Below are 12,891 nucleotides of genomic sequence, written 5' to 3' on the forward strand. Positions count from 1 at the left end.
CAAGTTCCAAGCTCCTTTCTTCCTTCCAAGCTTTACAACCACAAAAGAACACCAAAAATGGCCTCAACAAAGCACAAACGGCTAGGGTTTCAATGAGAAGTGTTTTGGGAGCATAAGGGACAATATGGCCGTCATATCATTGCTTAAATAGGGTGCAAACCCTCGGATTAGGGTTTTTGTCTGAACATTGCCTACTCGCCGAGTCCGGGACCCGACTCGCCGAGTTCATCACTTAAGTCCTGCGTTCCGTCCCGCTTCTACTCGGCGAGTTGGTCCTTCAACTCGCCGAGTCCAAGGCCAAAATGCAAAAAATATATAAATAGCTAATGAACGAAATACGTACCAAGAACCAGGTGCTACATCTACCAGAGTACACACTAAAGTACTGAATTATAACCAGAATCTCGGTAAGAGAGTGCGATACTGGTGTATAGATCTATATGGGACTGACACTCCCACACCTACGCTGCTACATATAGCTAGACCGGCAGGATTGGGGTGACAATGACTAACATTTCAACGCCTGAAGAACGTCGCGGCATGCCAACTTTGGTTTTAGAATGGTTGAAATATCCTATGGATATTATGAGGATCCGATGGCAGCACTTGGATGCGTCAAAGAAGTATTTCCACTGGAACTCTTGGAGTGAATCAACTTTATAATCCATTAATGGAAAAAGGGTACTTAATCCTTTGGCTAAGCGTTGTTGAGGTCTGTGTAATTAATGCACATCCTCTACCTTCGGTAATGCTTCTTGACCATTACCGGATTGGCGAGCTAGTCAAGGAAGACGACTTCATTTAAGATTCATGGGTTGAATAACTTTGTTACTTCATTGGTATTTTCTTTGTTTCCCTATTAAGTTTGCCACCTTTTCTTCTGGTTGATGATATTAATTTGTGGATGTATTTCAAGGCTATGATCAATCATGTCTTTGTTGATTCCCACCATGTATGTAGGTTCCCAGGCGAAGATCTTACGATATTTTCATAGGAACAATATGAGTTTCTCTGTGGTAGATATAGGTAGTTTTGTATATATGTTCATCGATTGGTCAATATATCTTGGGTTGATTATCTCCTTCTCTCTTGGCAGTTCTGTTATTGGCCTCATTTGGCTTCTGGTGAAGCTACTATTTTTGTTGGTCATCCGTGGTTAAGAACTTGAGTAGAATATGTATGGTGCATGCTACTGCTCCAAATTCGAACATGTTTGTTCTTCCCAAGATCATATTGCCTGGATGAATGGCAGTCATATGATGCCAATTGGTCAAAAAGTGTGACATCCAATTCAACTATTGTATTTACTGCGAACTAGCATTAAAATGTTGTTAGACAAGTGCTCAAATATTCATTTGCTCTTCAAGATACATGAATGACCTGATTCATAGATAAAATGTCAATCTCAGTGCTCAAGATAGTGTTTTCCAATAAAAATTTATGATAGCCACATCAAACTGTATTGTTGATCTAATCAACCCAGTCTTGGTTTGGCCAAACATTTGATTATCAACACCAAATCATCAAGAGCCCTAAAGATATCAATTTTCCCTTTTAACACAGAAGGACCAAATCTATAGTTAAACATTTGTTGTCTTTAACCCATACAATACAAGTTAAGCTAATTGGGCCTCATTACAATGGCTAAAAGAAAATAGTTAAAGAAGGTTGACAAGTTAAGCTAACTGAACCATAGCGTGAGATGGTGGTGTGAGAAACGTGGGACTGTGGAACCATCTCGATGAGAGGAAAATTTGGAAAGGATCTCATGCAAAATTTAAAAATTAAATCGAAAATTTTAAAATGGAGATTAAAGGGTGGAGTTTAATGGTGTTTAACGGTGGGATTTTAAACTAACTTAACAATAAATGTGTTTCTAATGTCTTTTAGTGCGGTTATAGCAAAACAAAATGCTTTAAATTGTACGCTTCTTTTGTATATTGTTATGAAAATAGTTTTTCGTGTTTTAGCAAAACACAATGCTTTAAATTGTACAGTTCTTTTGCTTATTGATATGAAAATAGTTTTGCATCTGATACATTTTTATGTTATCACCGTGTGTGTTTATATATATATATATATATATATATATATATATATATATATATATATATATATATATATATATATATATATATATATATATATATATATATATATATATATAGGGTTAATGTCATAAAAACCATCAAGTTTTTAAGGTTTTTTTGTCCGTTTTGCCTAAAATTAAAATTTATGTCCGATTTTACCCAAACATTTTCGAAAAAATGTTTGGTTTTACCCTTTTACCGGTGATAACAGGTTTTCCAGTTATCATTATATTAAATTCGCAAAAAAAAACATTAAATTTACCATTTTTTTGCGTTTTTAGCTATAAGTTTATAATTTTTTACGCTTTTACTTTAAGTTTATTTTTTTTCATAATATAAATATTCATATGCTTTTTCTGCTTGTATACGTATAATATGAAAAAAAAATACATAGGGTAAAAGTGTAAAAAAAAATTATAAACTTAAGGGTAAAAACGTAAAAGAAAAAAAAACTGTAAACTTAAGAGTTTTTTTGCGAAGTTAAAATAATGGTAACCACTTATCACCGTTAAAAGGTAAAACCGAACATTTTTTGGAAAGTGTTAGGATAAAAACAAAGATAAAATTCAACTTTGGCAAAAACCGACAAAACTCTAAAAACTTAAGGGTTTTATGACATTAGCCCATATATATATATATATATATATATATATATATATATATATAAATAAAAGAGTAGTCATTTTGTCATTTGTCACTATATTAAACCTTTTAATTAATATGATGCCACTTGTCAATCTATTAGTTCTCCATTTTAAATTTTAAAATTTATATTATTGTTTCATGAATTCACAAATAAAAAATGTCTAATATATATTTAAAATTAATTATATATATTTATTTGAATTAACGATTATAATTTCACAAAAATAATAAAAATATATAGTAACTAATAATTTATTTAAAATAATTAATTATTAATTTTGAGGTTTTACTATAAAATTTCAATTAATTTTTGTAACCGTGGTTTCAATGGGTTATAAAACTAGTATATATATATATATATATATATATATATATATATATATATATATATATATATATATATATATATATATTAAAGAGAAAAGCTCACATCATGCTTATGAACCAGTGGAAGCACTAAGTTCAAAATTATCTATGGTTGGATTTACACCCTATCATTATTATTTCCTCTTTATAACATGTTTTCATTCTACGATCTTACTGATTTAATAAGATTTATGAGGTTTTTTGCTTGATATATATATATATATATATATATATATATATATATATATATATATATATATATATATATATATATATATATATATATATATATATATATATGAAAGAGAAAAGCTCACATCATGCTTATGAATAAGTGGAAGCACTAAGTTCAAAATTATATATGGTTGGATTTACACCCTATATATATATATATATATATATATATATATATATATATATATATATATATATATATATATATATATATATATATATATATATATCAAAGAGAAAAGCTCACATCATGCTTATGAACCAGTGGAAGCACTAAGTTCAAAATTATCTATGGTTGGATTTACACCCTATCATTATTATTTCCTCTTTATAACATGTTTTCATTCTACGATCTTACTGATTTAATAAGATTTATGAGGTTCTTTGCTTGATATCTATTATTAATCGACATAAATTAGTTTTGTTCATATTTCTTTTGTTTCGGATGATACACACCTCTACACATACAAATTATAGATATATACTATACCTAAAAATGTTTAATATATATATATATATATATATATATATATATATATATATATATATATATATATATATATATATATATATAAGGGTAAAAACATAAAAGAAAAAAAAAAAACTGTAAACTTAAGAGTTTTTTTGCGAAGTTAATATAATGGTAACCTGTTATCACCGTTAAAAGGTAAAACCGAACATTTTTTGGAAAGTGTTAGGATAAAAACAAAGATAAAATTCAACTTTTGCAAAACCGACAAAACTCTAAAAACTTAAGGGTTTTATGACATTAGCCCATATATATATATATATATATATATATATATATATATATATATATATATATATATATATATACATATATATATATATATATATATATATATATATATATATATATATATATATATATATATATATATATATATATATATATATATATATAAAAGAGTAGTCATTTTGTCATTTGTCACTATATTAAACCTTTTAATTAATATGATGTCACTTGTCAATCTATTAGTTCTCCATTTTAAATTTTAAAATTTATATTATTGTTTCATGAATTCACAAATAAAAAATGTCTAATATATATTAAAAATTAATTATATATATTTATTTGAATTAACGATTATAATTTCACAAAAATAATAAAAATATATAATAACTAATAATTTATTTAAAATAATTAATTATTAATTTTGAGGTTTTACTATAAAATTTCAATTAATTTTTGAAACCGTGGTTTCAATGGGTTATAAACTAGTATATATATATATATATATATATATATATATATATATATATATATATATATATATATATATATATATATATATATATATATATATATATATGAAAGAGAAAAGCTCACATCATGCTTATGAACCAGTGGAAGCACTAAGTTCAAAATTATCTATGGTTGGATTTACACCCTATCATTATTATTTCCTCTTTATAACATGTTTTCATTCTACGATCTTACTGATTTAATAAGATTTATGAGGTTTTTTGCTTGATATATATATATATATATATATATATATATATATATATATATATATATATATATATATATATATATATATATATATATATATATATATATATATATATATATGAAAGAGAAAAGCTCACATCATGCTTATGAATCAGTGGAAGCACTAAGTTCAAAATTATTTATGGTTGGATTTACACCCTATATATATATATATATATATATATATATATATATATATATATATATATATATATATATATATATATATATATATATATATATATATGAAAGAGAAAAGCTCACATCATGCTTATGAACCAGTGGAAGCACTAAGTTCAAAATTATCTATGGTTGGATTTACACCCTATCATTATTATTTCCTCTTTATAACATGTTTTCATTCTTTAATAAGATTTATGAGGTTTTTTGCTTGATATCTATTATCAATCGATATAAATTAGTTTTGTTCATATTTCTTTTGTTTCGGATGATACACACCTCTACACATACAAATTATAGATATATACTATACCTAAAAATGTTTAATATATATATATATATATATATATATATATATATATATATATATATATATATATATATATATATATATATATATATATATATATATATATATATATATATATATATATATATATATATATATATATATATATATATACACACGTACCATAAATAGGCATGGGCACCACCAGTCGGTATCACCTCATCCTTGATAAGGCATCATGTAACGCATGGCTTCTCTTTTTCTCTCTGGTTGCCCTAAAGTCCTCTTTGATATGTTCGCATCCTATCTTGCTTTCCGCTTTCGGCTATATTTGACATCATGCCTGACGTGTATCTTCCCTGGTGATCCACGTGTCACTCCTAGTATGCTGCATGCAATGATCATCTTTAAATATACGATCCCCATTATTCAGGGTTTTTCTTTTACTTTTTTAGGTTGGTATTAATATAGAATCTTCTCTTGTTAAATTTGAATCATGTATATTAATTTAAAAGAATTTTATTTGAATGATATAAAGGTTCAAGATTTAAATATCTTTAAATGTTTTGGACAAGTAAGAAAAATAGGATCCTTATCACTATTACAAGTTTTATATTTTTAAATAAATACATACAAATATAATATAATAAAAAAAATTGTAAAAAAAAATTATATGTGGTTGTCCACTTTACTCATCTCTCAACACTCCATGGACACAATATATTAAAACTCAAAAAACACTTGCATAGAGATTAAAATAAATATGCCCAAAAAAAAATTAAGCCCTTTGCATAGGAACTGAGTTGTATTTCCCCACAAAAGCGATAACGGTAAGGAACAAAAACCCGGTTTTAAATTTAGGAAAAGACCTTTATTACGATTATATGACCCGGTTGGAAAACGAGTTCTACTATGTTTTCTGAATAAGACCCACCCATAAGAAACCTGGTTCCAAAGCAGGTTATATAAAAGCTTGGGTTTTTTAAGGATTTTTTTTAGTAGCGAAGAGGTTGAGAAATTCACAACGACCAATGTAATAAAACCAAATTGAATTTATGTTTAATTCAGTTAAAAACTGTCAATTTAATTCAAAATTTTTTTTGAACCGTGGAATATGTTAAAGCTCAAAAAACACTAGGAACGCGCTTGAAACACAATTACAAAAAGAAATGTCTACTGAAACCTAAATATGTTTAATCTAATTAAAAACATTCAATTGAATTTCATTCGTCATCTTCAAATGACTTATTCAATCTTCGTTGAACAACCTCATGTGTAACGTCTCGGTTTTTGGAATAAAATTTTCAACTTTTAAAATAGAATAAACACTCGTTTTCATAAAGTTACATCGAATGCAAAATTGTTTATTTGTAAACCATAATTCAAAATAAAAGTTATAAGAAAATGCAACGCAGAAACTCGAATCATAAAACTATTGATGTGTATAGAATCATGTCTTTGCTTTCCGGCGAATTGATAAATTACCTGAAAACCATTCAATTCATAACTGTAAGACAAAGCTTAGTGAGTCCAAAAAATATGATATACAACAATAACATAAAAAACAGCAACGGTCCGCAACAACCACGACTCCGTAACAACTCACCTAGTGTATTTCAATCGAACACGTCCGTGGTCCGTATCAACTGTCTAGCCTACAACATAAAGTTGGTCCGCCCGCATCTTGGCCTTCCGCACAAAGCAAGAACACCTTAGCCCTACAAAATAGGTCAACATATGCATAACATAGATGAACAGATAGCTCAACACTAGAGATAATGTACTATCAAGTCTATTAGCCTCACATCATACTATAGCCCAACAAAATAGTACACCTAACTATATCCTTGCACACAAAAAGATACATACTATAGTATAAAGTATAGTGAGAAAACTCACATGAGCTAAATAGCAGAAGCTTAATAGCAACCTCAATGATATAACAGCTAATATGAGCTACCTAATGTCAAATCGAGACCAATCTTTAATCAAATACTCAATTCTAGCCAAGTCTTACCAAAAGTCAAATTGGTCAAAAGTAAAAGTTCACTAAAAGTGAATGATCAATTACCTTTGTGCAATGGCTGAAGCTTGATTGCGTCATGGCCACTAAAAGACAAAACAATCGTGGTTGAACCTGCGATCCACGTCGTGGCTATCTACTTACCATTCCACGGTGGACAACCAAGCATCTTATTCCATTAAGCTTTTAACTTCTAAGACCAAGGCCCAAATCTCAAATCTGATTCTTACACTAAAAAATAACTTAAATGACCATAAAACTTGCATCATTTAATGGGAAGGCAAAAGATTCCAACTCTCTTAATTCAAAAGTTCCAAGGGACATTCCAAGGTGCTCAAAAGATGTTTTATTTCATTCAACTCCAAGATTACCAACAAAATGAACTAAAAACTGTAAAATACAACAATTAACAAGATCAACCAAACCAAAGAGCAAGTTTGTTGCTTTATACTCATAAAGGTCCAAAATTGATGCAACTTTGTTGGATCTATACATAAGTATTCCTTCTATACACAAAAGAAACTCCTTGATCTTCACGTTCCACCCAAAGCCATGGAGAAATAAGCTCACACATGGAACCAAGGCTTAAAAACAAAAGAGACGAGGCTAGAGTTTCTTAAGAATCATTCTAGGGTTGATGAAGTTTGAGAAGTGACAAACCATTGAGGTTAAATGTATTTAAATACTCCACAAACCCTAAAATATGATTAACCCATTAGGCCCAAAACCACATTGTGGTTCTTACACCACCGAGTCGCACAATCTCCCAAAACATGTCCAGTTCAAATTTTAGCAAAAGCAATTATTGGTTTCCTGCTTTGCCCCATCCTTATACTTTCCTTTGACCTATAAAAAAAACCTAATTAAAGAATCAAAAGAACACCATCGGAAAAAGGATATTAAAATTCTCCCCCTCTTGAAATAAATTCGTCCTCGAAATCTATCTTGGTAGAATTATAAAACCTAACCTTATGTGCTTCTTTTGTGACTTAACAAACTATTCGCTTAACTGGTCCATACACACCAGGGTTCACAAGACCTATCAGAACCTAGAGTGCGTCCCTAAAATGAACCTAGTCACCTAAAATTACTCAATTGTAAACACGGCCTCCCCATACAACTAATGGCCTGATTAACTTTAATGAAACCATGTAAACTGGGAAAACTTTTAATACTACAAACACCAACAATGCCTAACGATATGCTTCCTAAGACCGCAAACCCATCGATCTGAAACCCAATAAATTATTCTCAGAGACTGACTGTCAAACTCCTGATATACCCATCCCCTAGTCCTTAAGAATAAAAACACTATCATACCGTTCCAAGAAGAATGTACAAAACATTCTGAGCATAACAACCAAACGAATCTCCATTTTAGAACTTCATGACTAAAGACCTCATATCTACATCGGTCTTCCTAATAAATAATCACTAACCCACTACTCCTACAAAAATAACCATGGACAAAATCAATATCTCCTATTGTGTCCAGACTTCATTCCATCTTAGTTAGGCAACCACCTGAAAAATAATCAAAAGGAACCACTACAAACTCCATCACTAGTAAATAAATGCATACAAAATGATTCAATTAAAACAAATATGGATCCACTAAAATGAAACCCCACAAGGAGCTAGTAGTATATTACCATTAATTTTCCAACAAATCAACATCCTACAAATGTTCAGCCCAAACCTGCCGGCTACTAAGCCACTAATAGTAAATTCAATACTTCTCAAACACCCAACTAAGCCAAAAGACTAACGAGCCAATCATATGAGTCCTCACTACACAATTGTTGAGTCCAGCTCACATAAATCAAAACCATGATGGTTCACAATACACCATCACACCATTCGACTATTGGAATGAGAAGTTCATTTTTCTACATCGTTCGTGCCATCATCCAACCATGGGCATGAAGACTCGCAGCCAACACCTCAGTAGGCTTATAGGTATACGACCATCACTCGACCAACCTGTACAAACCCCCTAAACATCCCCTAGCACTTACCAAGCACAATACGAGCCAAATAATACTATAACACGCAAACCCTTCCGCAATACAAGCTGATCCCGATGCAACATCAGACGAAAACATGGTAGCTTATTGCTATAAAATAAGATAGACAGTTGAATGGTTGTTCCAACTCGAAAGAAATAAATAAAATAAAAAAACATACCTTAAGTCAAGACCAAGTGTTCTCAGGTTGTCATACTCATTCTAAGTACACCCCACACAAGAATATTTGAAGAACCGTCAATATTATAAACTCCTTAGGAGAACATATAACATGCCTCAGGTCGACTTCATTTCTTCTTCATCAAATATATACCTAAAGGGTGAGATATAATCGAATCCACTAATTAACGAACCTTAAACACTAACAGTAAGATCCTCCTTACATTAGGAAAAAGATCCCAAGCCTTAGCTAAAACTGAATAGATCTCCATCAATGCTCAACTAACTTGGTAAAACTCCCAAATCCAGAGGAAAATTCCAATATCACCCAAAATGTCATCAGAACCCTAACTAGATCAATCTAGATACCAATCTTGGTGACACTACATGCTAACACCAGATTCTACATAGACCCAAGGTTACTCCTGAAAAATTAAATGTTGCTGCAACATCCAAACTTTCACTATCCAATGACAACTGCCAAACCCAAGCTTGCTTGAAGCAACAGTCGAACGACCAAAACAGCCAAGGGTAGGTACACCAAGAAACCTTGATATACTACTTAAAAAGCTTTGATGAAAGGTCGACATGCCAACTTCACCTTCAATTATTACTACTCGATACCCTCCAACAATCCCAAATGCTAATGACGAACGGAACGACCAATCGATCGAAAATTAACCAACTAATTGAAGTCAATCATCCCATATATTGTTGGACGAATGCTATACAAAGATACACACCAAACTCTAAAGCAGAACAATTGTTCCACTACTACATATCCTTGCCTAAAGATAATCGAACCATACCGTGAGCCAACCATGCTCTCTATACCTACACACATCATGCTGGGATCAAAGGCTTCTCTTTCAAAAATACACAGTGCCACTGAAATGAACTACTTGCCACAACAAAATCATTGCCCAACAACTTCTTGTGGTGAGGATAAGTCATGCATCTCTGAAGAAATAAATATGACGACAACTTGCTCTCCACTTACGATGAGACGAAAACATGGCCGCATACTGCTATAAAATAAGATAGATAGTTGAACATTTGTTCCAACTCAAAAGAAATAAATAAAATAAAAAAACATACCCTAAGTCAGCACCAAGTGTTATCAGGTTATCCTACTCATTCCAGGTACACCCCACACGAGAATATTTGATGAACCAACAAGATTACATACTCCTTAGGTGAATATACAACATGCCTCAGGTCGACTGCATTTCTTCTTCATCAAATATTTACCTAAAGGGTGAAAATAAAATAGAATCCACTAATTAACAAACCTTAAACACTAACAGTAAGATCCTCCTTACATTAGGAAAAAGATCCCAAGCCTTAGCTAAAACTGAATAGATCTCCATCAATGCTCAACTAACTTGGTAAAACTCCCAAATCTGGAGGAAAATTCCAAAATCACCCAAAATGTCTATAGAACCCTGATTAGATCAATCTAAATACCAATCCTGGTGACACGACATGCTAACACAAGAATCTACATAGACCCAAGGTTGCTCCTGAAAAATTAAATGTTGCTGCAACATCCAAACTTTCACTATCCAATGACAACTGCCAAACCCAAGCTTGCTTGAAGCAACAGTCGAACGACCAAAACAACCAAGGGTAGGTACACCAAGAAACCTTGATATACTACTTAAAAAGCTTTGATGAAAGGTCGACACGCCAACTTCACCTTCAATTATTACTACTCGATACCCTCCAACAATCCCAAATGCTAATGACGAACGGAACGACCAATCGATCGAAAATTAACCAACTAATTGAAGTCAATCATCCCATATATTGTTGGACGAATGCTATACAAAGATACACACCAAACTCTAAAGCAGAACAATTGTTCCACTACTACATATCCTTGACTAAAGATAATCGAACAATACCGTGAGCCAACCATGCTCTCTATACCTACACACATCATGCTGGGATCAAAGGCTTCTCTATCAAAAATACACGGTGCCACTGAAATGAACTACTTGCCACAACAAAATCATTGCCCAACAACTTCTTGTGGTGAGGATAAGTCATGCATCTCTGAAGAAATAAATATGACGACAACTTGCTCTGCACTTACGATGAGACGAAAACATGGCCGCATACTGCTATAAAATAAAATAGATAGTTGAACATTTATTCCAACTCAAAAGCAATAAATAAAATAAAAAAACATAACCTAAGTCAGCACCAAGTGTTCTCAGGTTATCCTACTCATTCCAGGTACACCCCACACGAGAATATTTGATGAACCACCAAGATTACATACTCCTTAGGAGAACATACAACATGCCTCAGGTCGACTGCATTTCTTCTTCATCAAATATTTACCTAAAGGGTGAAAATAAAATCGAATCCACTAATTAATGAACCTTAAACACTAACAGTAAGATACTCCTTACATTAGGAAAAAGATCCCAAGCCTTAGCTAAAACTGAATAGATCTCCATCAATGCTCAACTAACTTGGTAAAACTCTCAAATCCGGAGGAAAATTCCAAAATCACCCAAAATGTCTATAGAACCCTGATTAGATCAATCTAAATACCAATCCTGGTGACACGACATGCTAACACAAGAATCTACATAGACCCAAGTTTACTCCTGAAAAATTTAATGTTGCTGTAACATCCAAAGTTTGACTATCGAAGGACAACTTCCAAACCCAAGCTTGCTTTAAGCAACAAATCAACGACCAAAACAACCAAGGGTACATACACTTAGAAACATTGGTATACTACTTAAAAAACTTTGATATAAGTTCGACACGCCAACTTGACCTTCAATTATTACTGCTCAATTCCCTCCAACAATCCTAAATGCTAACAATGAACGAAATGACCAATCGATCGAAAATTAACCAACCAACTGAACTCAATCATCTCATATATTGTTGGACGACTGCTATACAAAGATACACACCAAACTCTAAAGTAGAACAACTATTCAACCACTACCTATCCTTGGCTAAAGATAACCGAGCCATACCATGAGCCAACCTTGCACTCTATACCCGACACACATCATGCTGGGATCGAAGGCTTCTCTATCAAAATTACACGTTGCTATTGAAATGAACTATTAGCCACAACAAAATCATTGCCCAAAAACTTCTTTTTGTGAGGACAGTTCATGCATCTCTGAAGACATAAATATGATGACAGCTTTCTCTGCACTTACGATAAGAGAAAAACATCGCCGCATATTACTATAACATAACATAGACAGTTGAACGGTTGTTCCAACTAGAAAACAATAAATCAAATACAAAACATACCCTAAGTCAGGACCAAGTGTTCTCAGGTTGTCCTACTCATTCCAAGTACACCCCACACAACAATATTT

Source organism: Lactuca sativa, chromosome 7 (genome assembly GCF_002870075.4).
Source record: "Lactuca sativa cultivar Salinas chromosome 7, Lsat_Salinas_v11, whole genome shotgun sequence".
NCBI lineage: Eukaryota > Viridiplantae > Streptophyta > Magnoliopsida > Asterales > Asteraceae > Lactuca > Lactuca sativa.